Source organism: Rhinatrema bivittatum, chromosome 1, assembly GCF_901001135.1.
Source record: "Rhinatrema bivittatum chromosome 1, aRhiBiv1.1, whole genome shotgun sequence".
In the NCBI taxonomy this organism is placed as follows: domain Eukaryota; kingdom Metazoa; phylum Chordata; class Amphibia; order Gymnophiona; family Rhinatrematidae; genus Rhinatrema; species Rhinatrema bivittatum.
This window is the reverse complement of record NC_042615.1, coordinates 331,416,270-331,435,092: the sequence shown is the minus strand read 5'-3', so window position 1 is coordinate 331,435,092 and position 18,823 is coordinate 331,416,270. Positions and strand designations below refer to the sequence as shown.

Sequence of the window (18,823 nt, the reverse complement as noted above, 5' to 3'; positions counted from 1 at the left end):
AACGGGCACTGCCGGAACTGTAATGTCAGCAGCTAACTGTTAACCCTAGCATTACAAGCAGGCAGCACTTATAGACGAGGAAGCTTAACTAGCCTAGCATCTGAAACATGCAGTTCAACTATTTTTTTAAAGCACTTCGAAGGCACGGCCCCAAATTCAAGAGTATTTCTTAAACAAAGAATGTCAAGACTTTTTGTGGATTTATTAGAAACCCTTAACATTATTATAGTCTTGTACCTAGATGGATAATAATATACCTATATATGCTTAGACAAGTACATGCATATATGTATATGTGGCCCCTACGTGCCACAAAGTATGTAAGGTTAATGTCCCGATGATGTGTAATGTTAAAGTGGAGATTCCCCTTTTGGGAAGTCTGGAAAGGTTGCAAGGGTTGCAGTGACGCAGAGTGAGAAGGTTCCAGTGCTTGGAGGTCAGTTTGTGGTCAGAGGGTATCACCCTTTTTGACAGGACAGTGGGGTACAGCCCCTATGGTTTACGTCTGGGTGGAGGTTATACCTACCCTGACTATATTTAGCCTGGGGCTTCTCCAGAGTCAGAGAGCTAAAATGTAAGATGTAGCCGTGACCCTCTCCCAGGGTTACAGGGGGAGAAGCAGGAGTTAAGGCAGAGATCCCAGAGGAAGCCTGAAGAGAAGGAAGCTAAGATTTTTTTTTTTTAATGCTGTTTTGAAGACTGACAGAAACCTGTACTTTATCTGTGGTGGGAACTGTTGTGTTTTGCCACTCGCATCACCTGCCTGCCGGTGGCCCCAGCCACAGTGAGACGCTGCCATGCTTTCCTTCCCAGGACCTTTCCTTAGCTGCATGCGCGCCCGAAGTCAGTAGCTTTAAAAACCCACAGCGCCCTCAGACGACATCACCACTTGCCTCCCTATAAGGGGGCTCTCCTGACTCTCTTCCTCGCCTCAGCAAAGGTCTCCAGCCAGCTGTGCTTCGATCCTGCTTCAAGTCTTCAGTCCTGCTTCCTGCTTCTTTCAAAGCCTTGCTCCGCTGTCCTTCCAGGTTCAGCCTTGCTCTGCGTCCGTCTCCAGCCTCAGCCTGGTCTCTAGCCTCGCCCGGCTCTTCGGATGTGACCGTAGTCACAAACCATTGGACTCTTGTCATAGCCTGGCTCGTGCCAAGATCTGTTTGCCCGCTGTAGGCACAGACCTTAGGGCCCTGCCCTCCAGGTTGCATCGACTGTGCCATGGCAAAAAAGAGCTCATGTCCCACATGATTCGCAACAGGAACTTGCCTGGACCAGGGAACAAACTGCCGGTAGGAACTTGCTGCAGGCAGGGCCGGAGGAATCACTAGGCAAGCTAGGCCTGTGCCTAGGGCGCCGAGATGTGGGGGGGGGGGGGGGGGGGGGGGGGGGGGGGGCGCCGTGGCAGGCGGCAGAACTTTGAAAGGGCAAAAGTGCCCTTTCCAAATTCTGCCAGTCCCCGCCTCACCGTGCCACCCTCCCGACGCCCCCCTTGTGGTCCAGCGGACGGCCCGGGAGTGATCTGCCGCTCCCGGGGCCTCGGCTTCCACTAAGCAAAATGCCGGTAGCCCCTGTCACATGGTAGGGGCTAAAGGCCACCGGCGCCATTTTGGTTAGTGGCAGCCGAGGCCCCGGGAGCGGCAGATCACTCCCGGGCCCCCACCTGGACCACCAGGTATTTTGTACGTTTTCTTTTGGGGGGGGGGGGGGAAATCGGGGCTGCGGCTGGGGGCGGCGCAAGGCTGAAGGTGCCTAGGGTGCCCAATCCCCTTGCCCCTGCCCTGTTCTGTATCTACAGTAGTAAAGTATTTTTATGCTGGAGCACAGTTGAGTGGACATTGGTTTATTTCTTGGGAATGTCCCTGGTTACCCTGCCCCCACCCATGGCCCCAGAGACTCGCTCCCCCACCTTGAGAAAGTGGCCCCAGTACTCCCCTAGGCTGGGAAGATGACCCTCAGTGGTCCAGGGGTTCTGTTTACAGTGGCTTGCAAAAGTATTCCACTCCCTAAAAAGGCAGATGTGTGGATTACAAATGACACTTACACAGATTGTTCCAGAAAGTATGTTTATAGCAAACCAGTGTGCTCTTAAAGTATGTTTTCAAAGTCACAATTCAGTATTTCTCTGCATTTTTTGTAAAATAAAAAACTGAAAAATGTTGCTTGCATAAGTATTCAACCCCTTGTGCTATGGAAGCTCCAGTTTTACACAATGAAATATATTTCCCTAACAAGTGGCTTATATAACTATTTTGGGGAATAGTGCAGATTCCAAAGGGCCATAAAAGAATTTATTAAAGATGGCTTGCTCCTCTGTCCTTTCCCCTACTCTCTTTCTCCCAGGTGGGATGCTTCTCTAAGGGAGGGAGGGAGGAATGATAGCCTTTTTGGCCCAGGCAGTAGTGTTCTCCCATGTGTGTGTCAGTGTCACCATAGCTCTTTGGGACAGGTACACTTACACACCATGCAGGACTCACTGGATGGGTGTTCAAGTTAAAGTTTACCATAGTTCCTCTTAAAAGAATCAATAGATGCAAAGCAGTGTCCAGTTACTTCCAGCATTCCCAAATCTATATTAGCCAGGATTTGGATGCTCTCTCTGTGGAAATGGCCCTCCAGACAGGGGCTTGGAACCTGCTTATCCTCCATGGTAGGGAAAGATAGTTGTCCCAAGGGGATTGGGGAATCCCAACAGTGACTGGATCACTTTCCTCAGAAACTGAGGTCCACATTGAATCCCAAACTTCACCTGTCAGTGGGTCCCTGGGTAGAAACTCCGGTTTCTCCCTTGACGATTCCTCTTCAAACGAAAGAAGCTGGCCTCCCAGGAGCAAAGGCCTGTACTGGAAACAGCTACCAAGAGTCTTCAGTTCAGTAGAAAAGGGGGCAGAAAAAAATGTCTCCCTTTCCCCAGTGATGGAAAAACACAGAACTCGCAAAAACTTGAATCAGGATCTTTTCTCACACTGGGTACTGCAACATCCTTTCATGTTGGTCAAAAGGGTATACAGCGCTCCTGACCACCCTGAGCAGGGGATATTGCCTGCCAGGAACGGAACGGGTAAAAAATGTAAAATCTTTTTAATATCCCTCTTACTTCCAGCCCTATTAAAGGAACGGGCAAGGCATGTGCCTTTCTTCTACTATGCCAAACTAGTGGGCCTAACTCAGAGAGCACACATGATACACATCCTGTCTGCAAGCAAACTACATGTGCCCTAATCTCACCTAAACTAGTCCCCCCCATGCCTAAGGGACTTCTAATACCCAACAACCTCTGGAGGAGGTGCAGATCAGAATGGTATGTCCCTCTGCCACTAACTACCAAGGGCTGGGACTAGGGACATCTAATGGAGACCCCCAAGGGATCTCAACACTTACAATTGGCCTCTACCTGTGAATAATTAAAAAAAAAGTCAGCATTTCTGGATAAAGGCCCCTAATTCCAGTACCATTGGTCAGACTGAGAATCTGAAGGAAAGCTGTGAAAATGAAGAGCAAAGAGCATTCTAAGGAAATTAAAGATAAAGTTATAAACATGCACAAGATAGTAAAAGGCTACAAAATAATATCCAAGTGCTTGGATATCCCAGTGAGTGCTGTTGGATCAACTGTGAAGAAATGGAAGCTGCATCGTACCATTCAAGACACTGTTTAAACAAGGATGTCCTTCAAAACAAGGAGAAGACTTGTGAAGGAAGCCACAGAGAAGCCAACAATCACTCTGAAGGAGCTACAGAGTTCAATGGCCGAAACTGGAGTGGAGTTACACCAGTCAACCAGATCAAGAGCTCTGCATACAACTGACCTGCATGGGAGGGTGGCTAGAAAGAAACCATTACTGAAGAAAAACCACATCACAGAAAGTCTGGAGTTTGCCAGAAAGCATCAGAGTGACCCAGCTAAAATGTGGGATAAAATTTTGTAGTCAGATGAGACAAAAATGGAGCTTTTTGGCCAAAGTTCAAAACGCTATGTTTGGCACAAACCTAACACTGCCCATTCCTCAGCAAACACCATCCCAACAGTAAAGTATGGGGGTAGCAGCATCATGTCACGGGGGATGCTTTTCCTCAGCCGGGACTGGGCATCTTGTTAAAATTGAAGAATGGATGCAGCATACAGGGAGATACTGAAAGACAACCTAACCTGCCAGTCTGCTAAAAAACTAAAATTTGGGAGAAAGTTCACCTTTCAGCAGGACAATGATCTCATGCACAAGGCCAAAGCAACACAGGAGTGGTTGAAGAACAAAAAGGTGAATGTTCTGCAATGGCCATGTGAAAGTCCATATCTCAGTCCAATTGAGAATCTGTAGCACTATTTGAAAATTGCAGTCCATAAGCATCATTCAACCAACCTGGAGCAAATCTGCCAGGAAGAATGGGCAAAAATCACTCCCATACAGTGTGCAAAGCTGGAAGAAACTTAGCCCCTGCAGTCTTAGTGTTATTGCAGCAAAAGGTGCTTCTACCAAGTACTAGTCTGAAGAGGTTGAATACTTATGCAAGAAGAATTTTTCAGTTTTTAATTTTGTTTTACAAAAATAGCAGAGAAATAATGAATTGTGACTTTGAAAAGCTACTTTAATAGCATATTGGTTTGCAGTAAACATACTATCTGGCAAATCTGTGTCATTTGTAATCTACACAAATCTGGTGACTTTTCAGGGGGCTGAATACTTTTGCAAGCCACTGTATGTGTGTGTATATATATATATATATATATATACATACACACATATACACACATATTGAGAGTCTTGAATAGAAGGCACATCCGCCAGAGACTAAGGGAAACAGGGAGCTAGTATTTAAGAGAAGTAATACAATGGAGGGGGGGGGGGTGGAAACATGAGTGCTTCGGCATTGTAAAGGATTCCTTGGGGGGGGGGGTCCTGGGAAAGGGTGGGGCAGGACTGCACACCAAATTCAGGCGGTTTCAATTACTGAAGTTTGCATAAAATAAAGAGAGAGGAGTTTTGGTAGGGAGCTGTCCTGCAATTGGCTGCCAGCAGGCAGGGAAGAGCTGAAGAAAGAACATCTCTTTATTAAGGTACTAATAAGACTGCTACTTGTCCTAAGTGGCAAGAATTATAGTACAGAGGTCAGTTTAAAACCCAGAGTAGGTTTGCTGCATCTCAAAAAAGATATAATTGTACTGGAGAAGGTACAGAGAAGAGCAACCAAAATGATAAAGGGGATGGAAATGCTCCCCTAGGAGGAAAGCCTAAAGAAGTTGGGGCTATTCAGCTTGGAGAAAAGATGGCTAAGGGGGGGGGGATATGATAGAGATCTATACAATCATGAGAGGACTAGAACAGGTAAACGTGAATTGGTTATTTACTCTTTCAGATAATAGAAGGATTAGAGGGCACTCCATGAAGTTAGCAAGCAGTACATTTAAAACAAATTGGAGAAAATTATTTTTCACTCAACGCACAATTAAGCTCTGGAATTCATTGCCAGAGGATGAGGTATTTACAGGCAGTTATTGTAGCTGGATGTGGCAGTTAGTGGAACTGGGTTTAAAAAAGGTATGGATAGGTTCCTGGAGGAGAAGTCCATAAACTGTTATTAATCAAGTTGACTTGGCAAAAAGGCACTGCTATTACTGGCATCAGTATCATGGGATCTATTTAATGTTTGGGTACCTGCCAGATACTTGTAACCTGCATTGACAACTTTGACAACAGGATGCTTGGGTTGATGGACCCTTGGTATCACCCAGTATGGCAACTTCTTACATTCTTATGTTCTGACATATTCCAATCACTAAAATTGAAAATAAAATGCTTTTTTCTACTTTTGTTGTCTGGGCATTTCATTTTCTAATTATATTGATCCTAGTCTATTTCCCACTTTTCTCTTTTCATTCTTCTCCTAACTCCTTTTCCAGGGTCTCCTTTCCATTTTCCATTTATTTTCTCTCCTCCTGTCATTTTCACTTCCTCCCCAACAACTGTCTCTGATTGATGTTTCCCTTGCATGCCTCTTTTCTAGTCTCTGCCTCTCTATCCACTCATAGCTAGAACTCACCCCTCCAATCTCTATCATTTTACCTCTCACCTAGCTACCAGCTTTTCATCTCCCTATCATATCTCCTTCCCTAGCCCATCTTTTCACTCAATTTTTACCCAATCCTTCCATTCCATCTCGCATTCTTACTCCAGCCTTATTCCCTCTTTCACTCATATGCTAGTTTCCCATTTCCTCACTCTGTACTCATTCTTTCCCTGGCCTTCATCTGTTTTCCTCTGATTTCTATTCCACTCCCAGCCCCAGCTCCTTCCCTGTTTCTAATCCTCTCCTCAGCCTCCTGCCCCTTTCTTCTGTGTTATCCCCAACCCACCCTCCCATTATCCCTCTTTCACTTCCTCCCTGACCCATTTTCTTCATCTCTCACCCTTTCTAGACCCATGCATTTCAACTGCCTCTCATTCTCTGTAAGAGAAGTGGACCCTTGTGCTGTGATGTGGTTGGTGCAGCCCTAGTGAGCGAACTCCCTAGGCCCACATCGACAACTGGCAAACGTGCACTGGGATGGTTGAGCCCTTGGGTTCTGGGGGCCAGCAGGCTTAGGTGATGGTCCAAAGGGCAATAAGTAGGAGACAGTCTGAGGCAGGCAGGAATCAGAGAAACACCAGGGGCAGGCAGCAAGTGAATGTAGTCCAGGTCAAGGCAGTGGTCGTGGTAAGCAGCAAGCAGAAGACTAGTCAAGGTCCAGGCAATGGTCAAATCGAGAGTTCAGTCCGAGGCAAGGCTAGGAGCAAGGCAGGGGGAGCTGGAAAAGACAGGATAGGCAAGGACAAGGCAGGCTGGACAAGACAAGCTAAGGCAGGACAGGCTCAATGAGACAAGGCAAAGCAGGAATCAGGAGACAGGAATACACCGGCAACACACAGTGTACAACTAGGCAGGAAACTTGTTGCTGAGGCAAGGAAGAGAAGTGCAGTGTGTTTTAAGTACCCAACTGCACTGATGTCATTACTCAGTCTTCCTGTCGCAGGACCCTTAAATCCAGTGCTGATGGTGTTCATGCTGCCAAAGAGAGAGTCCAGCATCCAGCGGCACTCTGGGGTAAGTGATGCCGGTCGCAGCTTATCCCTGTGACTGGCCAAACATTGCACTCTCTCAATCCTCCAAGTCATTCACATTGCTTCCCAACTCCTCCCCATCCTTAAGCCACTCTTTTCTTACACCAGTTCATATATATGTAGTTCCATCTTAAACTTCCCATCTAACACACCTCCACACATACCCCCCACCATTGCCCCAATTCCTACTGCGTCTCAGAGTCCACACCCTCTTCCCAACCCATGACTCCCCAAGCTCCTATCCCCCTCAGTCCCTATCCAGTTTCTGAATCTTCATTCACACCACCTCTCAAATTTTCCCCACCCTTAAGCCCACCTTCTCTTATTACAATCTCATGTACATAATTCCATCTTAAATTTTCCACTGTTTCCCTCCCATCCCATTTAACACACCTCCACACATACCCCCACCTAATCTCTAACTCCCTGCTCTCTCCCTAAGCTCCCACTATACCCCTCAGTCGCAGTCCAATCTCTGAATCCTCCTTTCACTCCAAGCTGCACCCAATCTCTTTTCTCCCTAATCTCTAACATGTAGATTTTAAGTGTTGCTCACGCAGAAACACCCACATGTGCATATATGCGGGCCGCGCGCAAGCAACACGGATTTTAAGAAGCCGCGAAATACACGTGTACGTACCCATGCACGCATCAAGAATAAGGGGGTGGAAGAGGGGCGGAGCCTGGGCGTTCTGGAACAGGGCCAAGAATTACGCGCATAGGTTCATATTTTAAAAAGGCTGCCCATAGCACGTGTCAGCTGGAGATCTCAAGTTTTAGGGCTTTTAGCACAGCATGAAGGTTTGGGTTCAAATGGGGGGCTTGCAGAATGAAGAACCAGAGGGGTCTTGAAGATCTCGATATGAACTGGACAGACTGGTGGACTACTTGGAAAAATTGTTTTTCTCTCTTGTGCGAGCTTGTTTTAAAATCCACCTCCTTACGTGCATAAAGGCACTAAAGCCCTAGTGGAAATACACGCAAGACATTTACTCGAGCAATCTCTCAAGATTGATCACGCATACATACGCATGGGAGGGATATTTTAAATGATACAGGCGTGTGATTTAAAACTGCAGTGTGTTTCCGCTCGCACGGCAATTCGCACACTTGTGGGCGCACGTGCATTCCTTTTAAAATTACCCTGGAAGTCCTTGTTCTCCTGCAAGTCCCATCTAATCCGAATCCACACTCTCCCCCTCAATCCTTACCCAATCTCTAGGTTCCTACTCTTTCACCCAATTCTTCCCTCTCCTTCTGATTTCCCACCCCAAATTTCACCCAATCCAGGACTCCACTTTCCTACCAACCCAACACTGCCTCCCACCCAGTCACCATGTTCCAACTCATTCACAGTCCCCACTTCCCTCCAACCCTGAGCCTCCTGACCCCCATCTCCTAATCTCTATACCTCCACTTTTTCACAATCCCCAAGTGTCAATTGTGCCCCAGAATCCCCATTTCTCCCTAGCACTTGAGATCCCATTCTCTAACCCTAACCCCTAAACCTCCACTTCTCCACAATCCTGAGTCCCCACTGTATTCCAGTCCCCATTTCCTCCTCTAATCCCTGAGACCCCATTCTCCCTAGAAAGTTGCACACCTTGTCACTAGATGTCAAGTGTTCATGTCAGAAAGCCTGTATACAGACAGGCATAATAGGTAACACGCTTCATCCACTGGAAATTGTGTAAACATTAAAATATCACTGTACCAGAAAAGCACTGGGAACATGACCCTGAGAGAATTGTAGAGGATGAAGACGTTATGACCACCTAGGACATTCCTATATTCCACAGATGCAAGAAAAACCATATATTGTGATACAGGAGAAAAGCACATGAAGAACACTGCTAATAAAAGTATCAGTACCAAGTGCCTATTCTGTAGATTATATGGAGAGAAGAAGATCCTCAAGAATCAACTGATTCAATCAGAATTAAGAAAATGTGGCAGAAGATACAGAAATTGTTCCAATTGTAGTGGGCGCCACTGGCCTGATTAAAAAGAATTTCCAGACACATCTAGAGATGCTGCCTGCGCATACAACAAACTCCAGAAGGAAGCTTTCTTTGGCATATTGCAAGTATTAAGAAGGGCAGTGAATCTGAGAGCTTGAGATCATAGTCAGCATTACTCCAGTTTATGAGTGAGGTTCCCTCCTGTCAAGATAGGCCCCACATTAACCCATTTGGAAACATTACCCCCAGATGAATGAACCATGCAAGAAGTGGAAGAAGCACCCATGGCTACACTTCTGCAACAGCGACACCCAGTGGTGGATCCATGGCCCATGACTCAGGGGATAGAGTCCTGGTGCATGGCCCCTCATCTAGGATCGTTGCTGCAATGACTAGGCTGTGAGTGGGAAGAGGATTTTAAATGGGGTAGAAAATCCCTAGGTAGCTGCAAACGAAGGCTCATGACAGCAGGTCCCAGCCCTGGCTCCAGTTGAACTGGAAGCCCAAAGAAGCAGGAGGAATCTTTCAGATTCAAGCAATGAAATGAAGAACTCTACCAATGTCATGATGGCATGGAAGCAGGATAGTGACTATAGTATTTTGACAATGAAGACACATTGCCAGTGTCTAACTTGCATAACGTTCTAGAGGGGAAGAGGACTAAACACTTTCTGACCTTCACAGTTCATGAAGCTATCATATAGTTTTAATCACCTTCATTTCAGTTTTACCAACAAACTACTTGCCTGTTTCTTATTGTAGATAAAGCAAGTGGAGCAAATATATTCCTCATGGCAAATTTTAATAATGACCACAAGAGGGCACTCTTAGGCAACAAAATCCTTTTTTTTTTTTTTTCAATAGAAGACAATAGAGAAAAGCTTTAACATCTGATATCAAGGACAGCAACAAAAGAATAGGCTATGTTGCTGGCACAAGAACAGTGCTGATAAGTTCTCAAAGGAGTCTTCCCTTCTAGTCCTCATTCCAGCCTTCTCACTGTCCTGAGAAGAAGACAGAGAAAATGGGGATAAAAATATAGATAAACTACCTGAAGGTCCAATGCTTGGTCTGGTGAGCAAAATGGATTCAAAGCAAAAACTGGTCTAAATCAGCATGGCAAATCTGATGTTCTTATGTTCTAACTACTGTGTCCTAGATTTTGAGGGTCATGAAGAGATTATAGGCCCTAGGTTACCCTCTCCCCCTGAAACTAGACAGTTGGAGCACAGAAAAATGAGAAGTTCTGACATCCTGTTCTGGAGGGCTGCCAACAGATCTGTTTTTGAAGGAAAACAAGTTATGCAGCTTAACCTTGATCTTAAACACAGAAACATGACAGCATAAAAAGACCATATGGCCCATCTTGTCAGCCCATCCACACAACTGCTGAGCTCTACAATTCCTCCCACTCCCTCAGAGATTCCCTGAGTTTTATGTATTGTTTTGCACATTGCTTTGGAAGATTTTATTGTAAAAACTGGAAAACAATTTATAAATTTCATAAATAAATATCCCAGGCTTGCGTGAATTTACACCACCCTTACTGGGAGGCTCTTCCATACATCCAACACCCTTTCTGTAAACAAATATTTCCTTAAATTACTCCCAAGTCTCTCCTCTTTCATCGTTATCCCATGAACCCTCGCTCCAGAGCCTCTTTTTCCATGAAAAAGAAACATCTTGGAGGTCTCTTTTGGATGTTTTATTTTCGTTTTGGACGCGTGTCCATGATCCCTGATACAATAAGGGGGATCAGTGTATTCAAAACACGCATCCAAACCAGCGCCTAGCTAATCGCGCTTCTCACATGTAAATGCCATGTTAATGAGCCTATTACCCTCAAAAATTAAAACCAGCCCCAGAGCTGGTGCTAAGTCTTGAGAAGCCCCAAAGGTTGACAGAAAAGCAGAAAAAACTGCTTTTCTGTAGGACCTCTGACTTAATATCATGGCGATATTAATTCGGAGGAACCAAAAAAAAGGAGTAAAGTAAAAAAAAAAAAAATGGTCTTGCCAGCAGTCAGGTTAGGAAACGGATGCTCTTAAAATTGAGTTTCTGTTTCCCTAACCCATGCACAGCTACTTCTCCTGGGCGCCTGATGTCATGGATGCATTAGGGACGCACAATTTATCCCTAGCGCGTCCTTTTTAGTGTGACGGCTCATTTACCTATTGCACTGAATGCCCAGGAGAAGATTGTGCATGTGTTAAAAAAAAAAGTGCATCCAGTTTGGTCGCATGTTTTTAGCACATCACTATTGCATCGGCTTGTCAGTGTTTCCCCAACCCTCTTCTGGAGGCACAATTAACCAGCTGGCTTTTCAGAATATCCATAATAAATATGCATGAGAGATTTGCATACATTGGAGACCCAGGGTAAGCAAATCTATCTCATGCATATATTCATTGAGGCAATTTCAAGAACTCAACTGGCTGGCTGTGCCTCCAGGAGAGGTTTGGGAAACACTGAGCTACATTCTCTACTGCTGGATTTCAGTTTACGTTTAGCTTGATGTCTCTCAAATATTTCAGTTTACTTTTAACAGATTTCTTAAAACATATGAACAAACCTCATATGTATGTAAATGTCATCAAACATGTGCAATTTTAGCGATTCAGGTAAACATTTCCCATTGCCCTTTCCTCCCCCTGTGACAGCTTGTGAGATCACTAATGATCTGGGAGCTCCTGAATGAGTTTCAGCCCTAAAGCAGAGAACCAGGAGTGTAAACAAAACTCCACCGATATGGCAGACATGCAGTGGAAAGTTTGTTACATTTTTTTTTTTTTTAAAGTTTTCACAGGTGTCCAAGTGTCTCAGGAGATAAATGCAGGGATTTACATAGTAGGGTGTGAAAAAAAGATAAAATAATCATCTTTGCCAGTGTCTAAATTCTACAAAAACATCTGAAAAACTTCCACAAAGCTCTCCACCTGCATTTTAAGGACAATTCCTTCTCTGCCCATTTCCAGTGTCCTGATCCCAAGACAATAATTAGTTTGAAGAAATGTCAATACACTTTGAAGATGGCATTGCACAACGTTTCACAGATAAATTTTCAGATTACTCCAAACTCACAAGTGATGTACACATGCATTTTTTTTATATATCTTACCTGCCAATTAAAACAAGTCAAACTCCTCCCATCTGACATACCATGTATATATCCGCTGATTATAATCCATGTTTCTGTATTACTAATATATTGTTTTGTGTTAATTTATAGTTTGTAATTTTGTTAACTTATTGCTTGATTACTCGATCTCCCATTTCTGTTATAGTTTAATTCTGTCCTATCTTCCGACATCCATGTTTTTACTCTCCCTGTTTTAATGTAACTTCTCATTTCTACTTATACGTTAATTGGTTTCCCCATGTTCTAATGTAAACCGGTACGATAAGACCTGGTCTTGAGTGTCGGTATAGTAAAAGAAGTTAAAATAAATAAATAAAAATCGTCAAGGTTCCCCTCTTTGATTTAATTTTTTTTTTTCTTGATGATTTCCATGTAACTCTGTTTCACCCAGGCCTACCTCTTTGATAGCTACCTGTGCAGATGCTTAATCTCATGAACAAGATATGGGGCCTGAGTTCATAGACACTCGAAGAGGTGTGCTTGGAAGGATTTCTCTCTTCTTTGGTTCCAGTTCCAGCAGGATCTGTTTATTTGGGGGTCAGATCTGGGTGTGTCTGCAGCAGGGACCCTCACACCTCCAGAAGAAACACTTATTTTGAAGTAGAAAGGAGTCAGAGCTCTTCTGTGGCAGCATGCAAGGATTCATGGGGAACTGAGATAGAAAAACATTATATATACATTGTAAATGTAATATGTTTATTGACAAGCTAATTAAAGGTTCTAGTGGGGGGTTACAAATAAAATCAGTGTTTATTGGTGTTTTTGCATCACAGATACTATTATTGGGTACCTTTGGTAGTTAAAAAAAAACAAAAATCATTTGTGCAGCTGAGTCGTCAGCGTAGAAAAGGCATAAAAAGAAAGTGGATGATCCAGGATAGGCAAACGAAGGGTGAGAGAGTACTAGGGGAAATGGTGTTTTTCCGGTGTTTATGTAATAAACACCTTTTGGCATCCAGGTGTTTTAGGCAGTCCTTAGTCATGCCTTCCTCTCTAATGCTAGATTCAGTTTGGACTGTCCTGGTTTCTTTGGAACAGGAAGTTTGCTTGTTAATTATTTTTGACTTCTGATATGTATTTGGGGGATGCAATCTGATAAGAACTCCCTCTCTAGTACAGAGGGTCCGTCTCCCATCATGGCCTCCCACAGCTAAATAATGGGTAAAGCCTCAGCTGGCACCCTAACAATATTCATTAGATAGTTCTTAAAAAGCTCTAAAAAGGATGCTGTGTGGAACATAGGGAAGTTAAAAACATGGATAAGAACATAAGAAGTGCTATGCTGGGTTGGACCAAGGTCCATTGAGCCCAGCATCCTGGCTCTGACCGTGGCCAATCTGGGTCACAATTACCTGGCAGATCCCCTAATAGTTGATTTATTTCTCATATATCGTTCCCAGCTGTAAGTGCTGGCTTTCCCAAGTCTACCTATCTAATAACTGTTTAGGGACTTTTCTTTCAGGAACTTGTCCAATCCTCTGTTGAACCCCCACTATATTAGTTGCCTTTATCACCCAGTAATAGATTCCATAGCTTGATTGTGCGCTGAGTAAAAGAATATTTCTTATGATTTGTTTTAAATCTGACAGTTGCATGGCGTGGGCCCTAGTCTTAGTGCTGTATGAAGGAGTAAATAACCATTCCTTATTTCCCTATTCCATCCTACTCATGATTTTATAAATTTCAATTATATTCTCTCTCATCTCTTTTGCAAGCTATAGAGCCTTAATCTGTTTAGCCTCTCTCTATGCAGGTATTTTTCATCCCTTTTATTATTTTGTCACCGTTCTCTGTGCCATTTCTGTGTCCGCTATGTCTTTTTTGGAGGTAGCGGGACCAGCGTTGAACACAATACTCAAGTTGCACATGCACCATGGATCTATACAAAGGCATTATGATATTCTTAGTTTTGTGCTCTATACCTTTCCAAATACTTCCTAATGTTCTATTTGCTTTTTTGTCCGCTGCCGCACACTGAGCTGACAATTTCAAGGTATTTGTGCACGAAGTCCTTTTGCTGGGTAGTAACCCCTAATATGGAACCTAGTATCATGGACCTGGAGTTGGAGAAATGTTTACTGTAAGTGCATTACTTTGCACTTGTCCACATTAAATTTCATCTGCCATTTAGAAGCCCAGTTTCCTAATCTCACAAGATCCTTCTGCAGCCTTCAGCTGTTTTAACAACTCCAACAACGTTCTCTGAGCTTGAACCAAATTACATTGGACCAAACCCGCCTGAATGTTGGATACCTACGTCACCCACCATTCCAAGGCCTCCAGTTTTTCTTTTAGGGAGGAGAGGGAGTTCTTATCAGACTGCACCCCCCCCAAATAAACATCAGAAGTCAAAATAATTAACAAGCAAACTTCCTGTTCCAAAGAAACAGGACAGTCCACACTGAATCTAGCCGGTATAATTTTTCTGGATATATTTGAATTTGCTAATACAAGCAATTCTTGTGTGTTTTTGAAAACTTGTTTAAATTAAAATGAAAAAAAAAAAAAAAAGTTAGCCCCTTAGCCACATAATTTTAAACCTATCTTTTGAATATTGGCAGTTAGGATTAAAGTTATCTGACCATTTGGCCAGGTAAGTCTGGCATTAAGTTGCTATATTCAAAAGAACATGGTCAGGTAAGTGGTCTTACTGTTCCACAAGAAAAAAAAAGCCAAAAGGTCCCACACAGACCCATTGGCTTGACTGATGGGCCCCCCCATCACCCATCCACTCTGTACAATATGGGTCGTGCAGGGCCAATGCTCCCCCAACCCCTGCTCAGCGCTGTATTGAGGAAAAGCAAAACTGTCTTGACTTTCTGAAAACATTTGAAGGCATGGTTGTTCCCAACTGAGAAGAAAACATAGTCAGTGGGAAGTAACTGTCAGCCTATCTCACGGTGTAGCTATATTATCTCATCTGGCTTTTGGGTGTTTATTTGTATTGTTAGATTTGTGATTTAAGTTTTTGGGCAAACTATATAGGGCAGGGAGGCATTTTAGAAGGGTTTAAAAAAAAAAAAAAGTTTAGTCCAGGCATAGCAGAAATCGTCTAGGGAAGGCTGTACTAAAAGCAGCCATGTTAAAAGTGAAGCACAGTCAGAGCACAGGGCAGCTGTTTGCACATGCCCTTCGCAGCCCCAGTTGCAGAGTGGAATGGTACTGGGCAGCTACCTCACTAGTTGTGATAGTGTTGTGACCTTACCGCTGGCCCGGGTGGCTGGTTATTGTTTCCGGCTCATTTGCATCGCCCGGGGAAGTTTACCGGCGCTGCGTGCTGTGATGACTCGGGGCTTTCGACGTCTTGACGTCGGGAGGTGTGCGTGCATGCGCGAGCGTGCGCTTGTGCGGGGTGCGTGCGCATCTCATCTCGGGGACACTTGCTGATCTGCTTAATTGTTATTCCAGCGCATGCATCTTTATTTTTAAAAAAAAGGCTTAGAACGGGGGACTCGCGCTGCTGAACCGTGAGGTATGTTACTGTTATGTGTTGTTTAGTATTCTCAGGGCTCGTGCTGTTTATAATCTTTACTTAACAGTTGTTCCTTATACTCTCTGCACTGAGGCGTTTTGGTTGTCTTGGCAACTGACTACAACCGTGAACTCTTCACTGCAGCCAGAGCTCTGTCTTTACTTTTGCCTTGATTTTGTCTTGGGTGAATATTACTTGTTACTTTCTGAATTTACCTATTAAAAGACTGTTACTCTGTTCCTGAACTTTGAATAAATACTTTTTGAGATTCACCACGTGGTCAAGCCATATCATCTTTGAGGTTAGTTTCAAGACTACTGTTTAAATCCATCTTCTGACTTAATTAACATAAGTCAGACCAAGAGTCCACTCTCTAAAGGACAACAGATACTGATGTAGAACAAAGTAAAACGTAACAGTACGTGGCAGTTGTTACTCTCTTTATGCCAATGAGGGTGGTGATAAAATTGTTGCGTGTAAGTACTATAACAACACTGTCACCCTTTCCATCCATTCAAAGGGGATTCAAAGACAAGGGCAGAGGTGAATGTCATTATTCAAAGCACAAATAATCAAGGGAAACAGTGCGTGGGCCGTGAGGGGAAAGTAAGAGGCCAAGCAGCAAAAGGCTATGGGCTTTCAGCCAGCATTGTATAGCAATCAAGCTAAGAAATATCATTGCTTGGCCACATACAGGATATCTGCACTGCAAGAATATCTTCAATTGGATTTATCAAACTCCCTCAATCCGCCTGCCCACAAATGCAAAGCAAGGTAAACTAAGGCATGAAATGCAACATAAACCCTACAAAGAGAGGCTTAGCATATTCAAAATGTAACCGCTGGAGGAAAGATGGGAAGATACAATAGAAACATTCAAATATCTGAAAGGCTTAAATAAAATTACAGAATGGTGAATTGTTCCATAAGAAAAGAATTTCAAGGGCAAGGAAACAGGATATGAAGTTGGACAGAGGAAACATGAGAAAATACTTCTTTGAGAGGGTGGTATATATATCTGGAATAACATCAGCAGAGGTGGTGAAAACCAATACTGTGAAAGAATTTAAACACATTTGAGAGAAAAACGAACAAGAATAGGCTTGGGAGGTTACAGTTTTGCGAACAGCCCACTCTTCGCTCCCTTAAAAGCAGCAACAAGGACAGGTAAGACAATAAAAACGAGAGGCAGATAAAGGGAGCATGTCCAAGCAATGAACACAGGGTCACAGGGTAGCCAGGTTGGAACCAGCAGAATCCAACTACTCAGAAACCAATTAGAGCAATATGAGTAGGTTGTTGGATAACATCCAGCAAAGCCACAGGAACCTAGACAGGCAGATGTTTGAAAAGCCTCAGTTTTTTTTTCTTTTTTTGGGCGGGGGCGGGGGGAGGGAGGGTGCAGTTTGGGAAGCTCCAGGGTGTTAGATTATGTATGGCAAGGGTGGCCAACTCTGGTCCTTAAGAGCCACAAACATGCCAGGTTTTCAAGATATCCGCAATGTATAGGCATGAGATTTGCATGCACTGCCTCCATTGAATACAAACCAAACCCCAATTAGCTGGAGAACACCTAAATTTACAATTTCTAAAGATCTACAAAGAAAGGCCTAGATATATCCTTAGCAGTATAGACCAGTATAACTGGGCAGCCTGGATGGGCTAATTGGTTTTAACTGCGGTCATTTACTATATTATTTTGATAAGAAAGTTTGAGAAAACTTTGTTAAGTTTAAATTTTATTTATTTATTTATTTGTTTTTATATACTGTCATTCGGTTTAGCCATCACAACGGTTTACAGAAATTTAGCAGCTAGTTCATAAGGATACACATGACTAGTGTAACATTCTCCTGCTGTTCAAAACAGTCAAAATGAAGCTGAGATATTCACTTCTAACGTAAGTAACTAGGTCTTTGCTGTACAAAAATATGAACTTAAGCTGCTCCTATGTGGGTTAAGAAGAAATACACATCCAATTTCCACTCCCTGTGAGTACATATTTGCTATAACCTGAACTGTATTAATTTTCTTTAGCTATGCTGATGGCAGTGCATATTGATTTAGATCCTGAACTTGTAATTAGCTGTAGGATTTCACTGTTAAAATACAGTTATCTAGGTTGACCTTACAAACAACCAGGCCTGTCATGAATTCCTATCCATTCCTTAACAGAAAAGCAGCCGTGTGTGTGTTACCACACAAAATGTTATTTGGACAGAATAGATATTTTTTGGCAGCCACTGAGTGAGTTAACTAATAGAAATGAGGGGGCATGAGTAGGCCTCACCCCCAGCATGCTTGAAGACTAAGAACTAAAGTGCTTTAATCTGCTGCCATTTTCATAAATGCTGTACAACTCTATCAGAGCCCTACAAAGATGATCCAGTCGCACCATCAGTGTTTATAAGAATAGTGACCGACTGTTCTGGAAAATGAATGCAGGATTTCTATGTGCAGCCAGAACAAAATTACATCAACTATTTCAAGTTTGCTACTCTACTCTCAAAACTGCAACTTTGTATATATTCAGTCTGCAAAGTTGACATCAAAATATTAAATTTAACAGGCCAGAAATAACACTCTTCCAGCCATATTTATGGATTAGTTGTGGCCCAGAGTTTAGTATATCTCAGCGAAAGGCTTTTGGAGCTGGCTTTGTAGATTTTTATCCCTCTATGAACCTTAATTTATCTCTTTGGTTGCACTGCCCACTCTATATAAAAAAAAAAAAAAAAAAAACCAAAACTCAACCTTTTGTATATGAGAATGAAATTATTTTTTATTCAGCCCAACTTTGAAGTAACACAAGGACCATAATTACATCACCGTAATTTTTTATGCAAAAGCGATGGCATTTCAAGGTCATGTAAAACATTTTGCATTTATAAGAATGGAGAAATTACTTACCTGATAATTTCGTTTTCCTTGGTGTAGACAGATGGACTCAGGACCAATGGGTATAGTGTACTCCTGTTAGCAGTTGGAGACGGAGTATATTTCAATCTGACGTCAGCCCCTAGTACATATACCCCTGCAGGAAGTGCAGCTCTTCAGTATTCTCCTCGAAAAGCATTGTGGATATATGTATGACTGACTAATTTGATTAACTTGAATAACTTCATAACTTGTTTAAACATTATAACTTGATTAACTTGAACTGG

General features: G+C 43.2%; 1 long non-coding RNA gene across 2 annotated transcripts; it reads right to left on the bottom strand.

Annotated features, from left to right (window-relative positions):
- Positions 1–9,944: 9,944 nt before the first annotated feature.
- Positions 9,945–15,478, bottom strand: LOC115080646. Of its 2 annotated transcripts, XR_003853620.1 has the most exons (3): positions 15,393–15,478; positions 12,600–12,839; positions 9,945–10,052 (listed from the first exon to the last, which is right to left on the bottom strand). It is a non-coding gene; the product is annotated as an uncharacterized LOC115080646 (long non-coding RNA). The 2 variants fall into 2 exon arrangements; XR_003853615.1 differs by lacking the exon at positions 9,945–10,052 and having other exon boundaries at positions 12,510–12,839.
- Between the last annotated feature and the right edge of the window lie 3,345 nt (positions 15,479–18,823).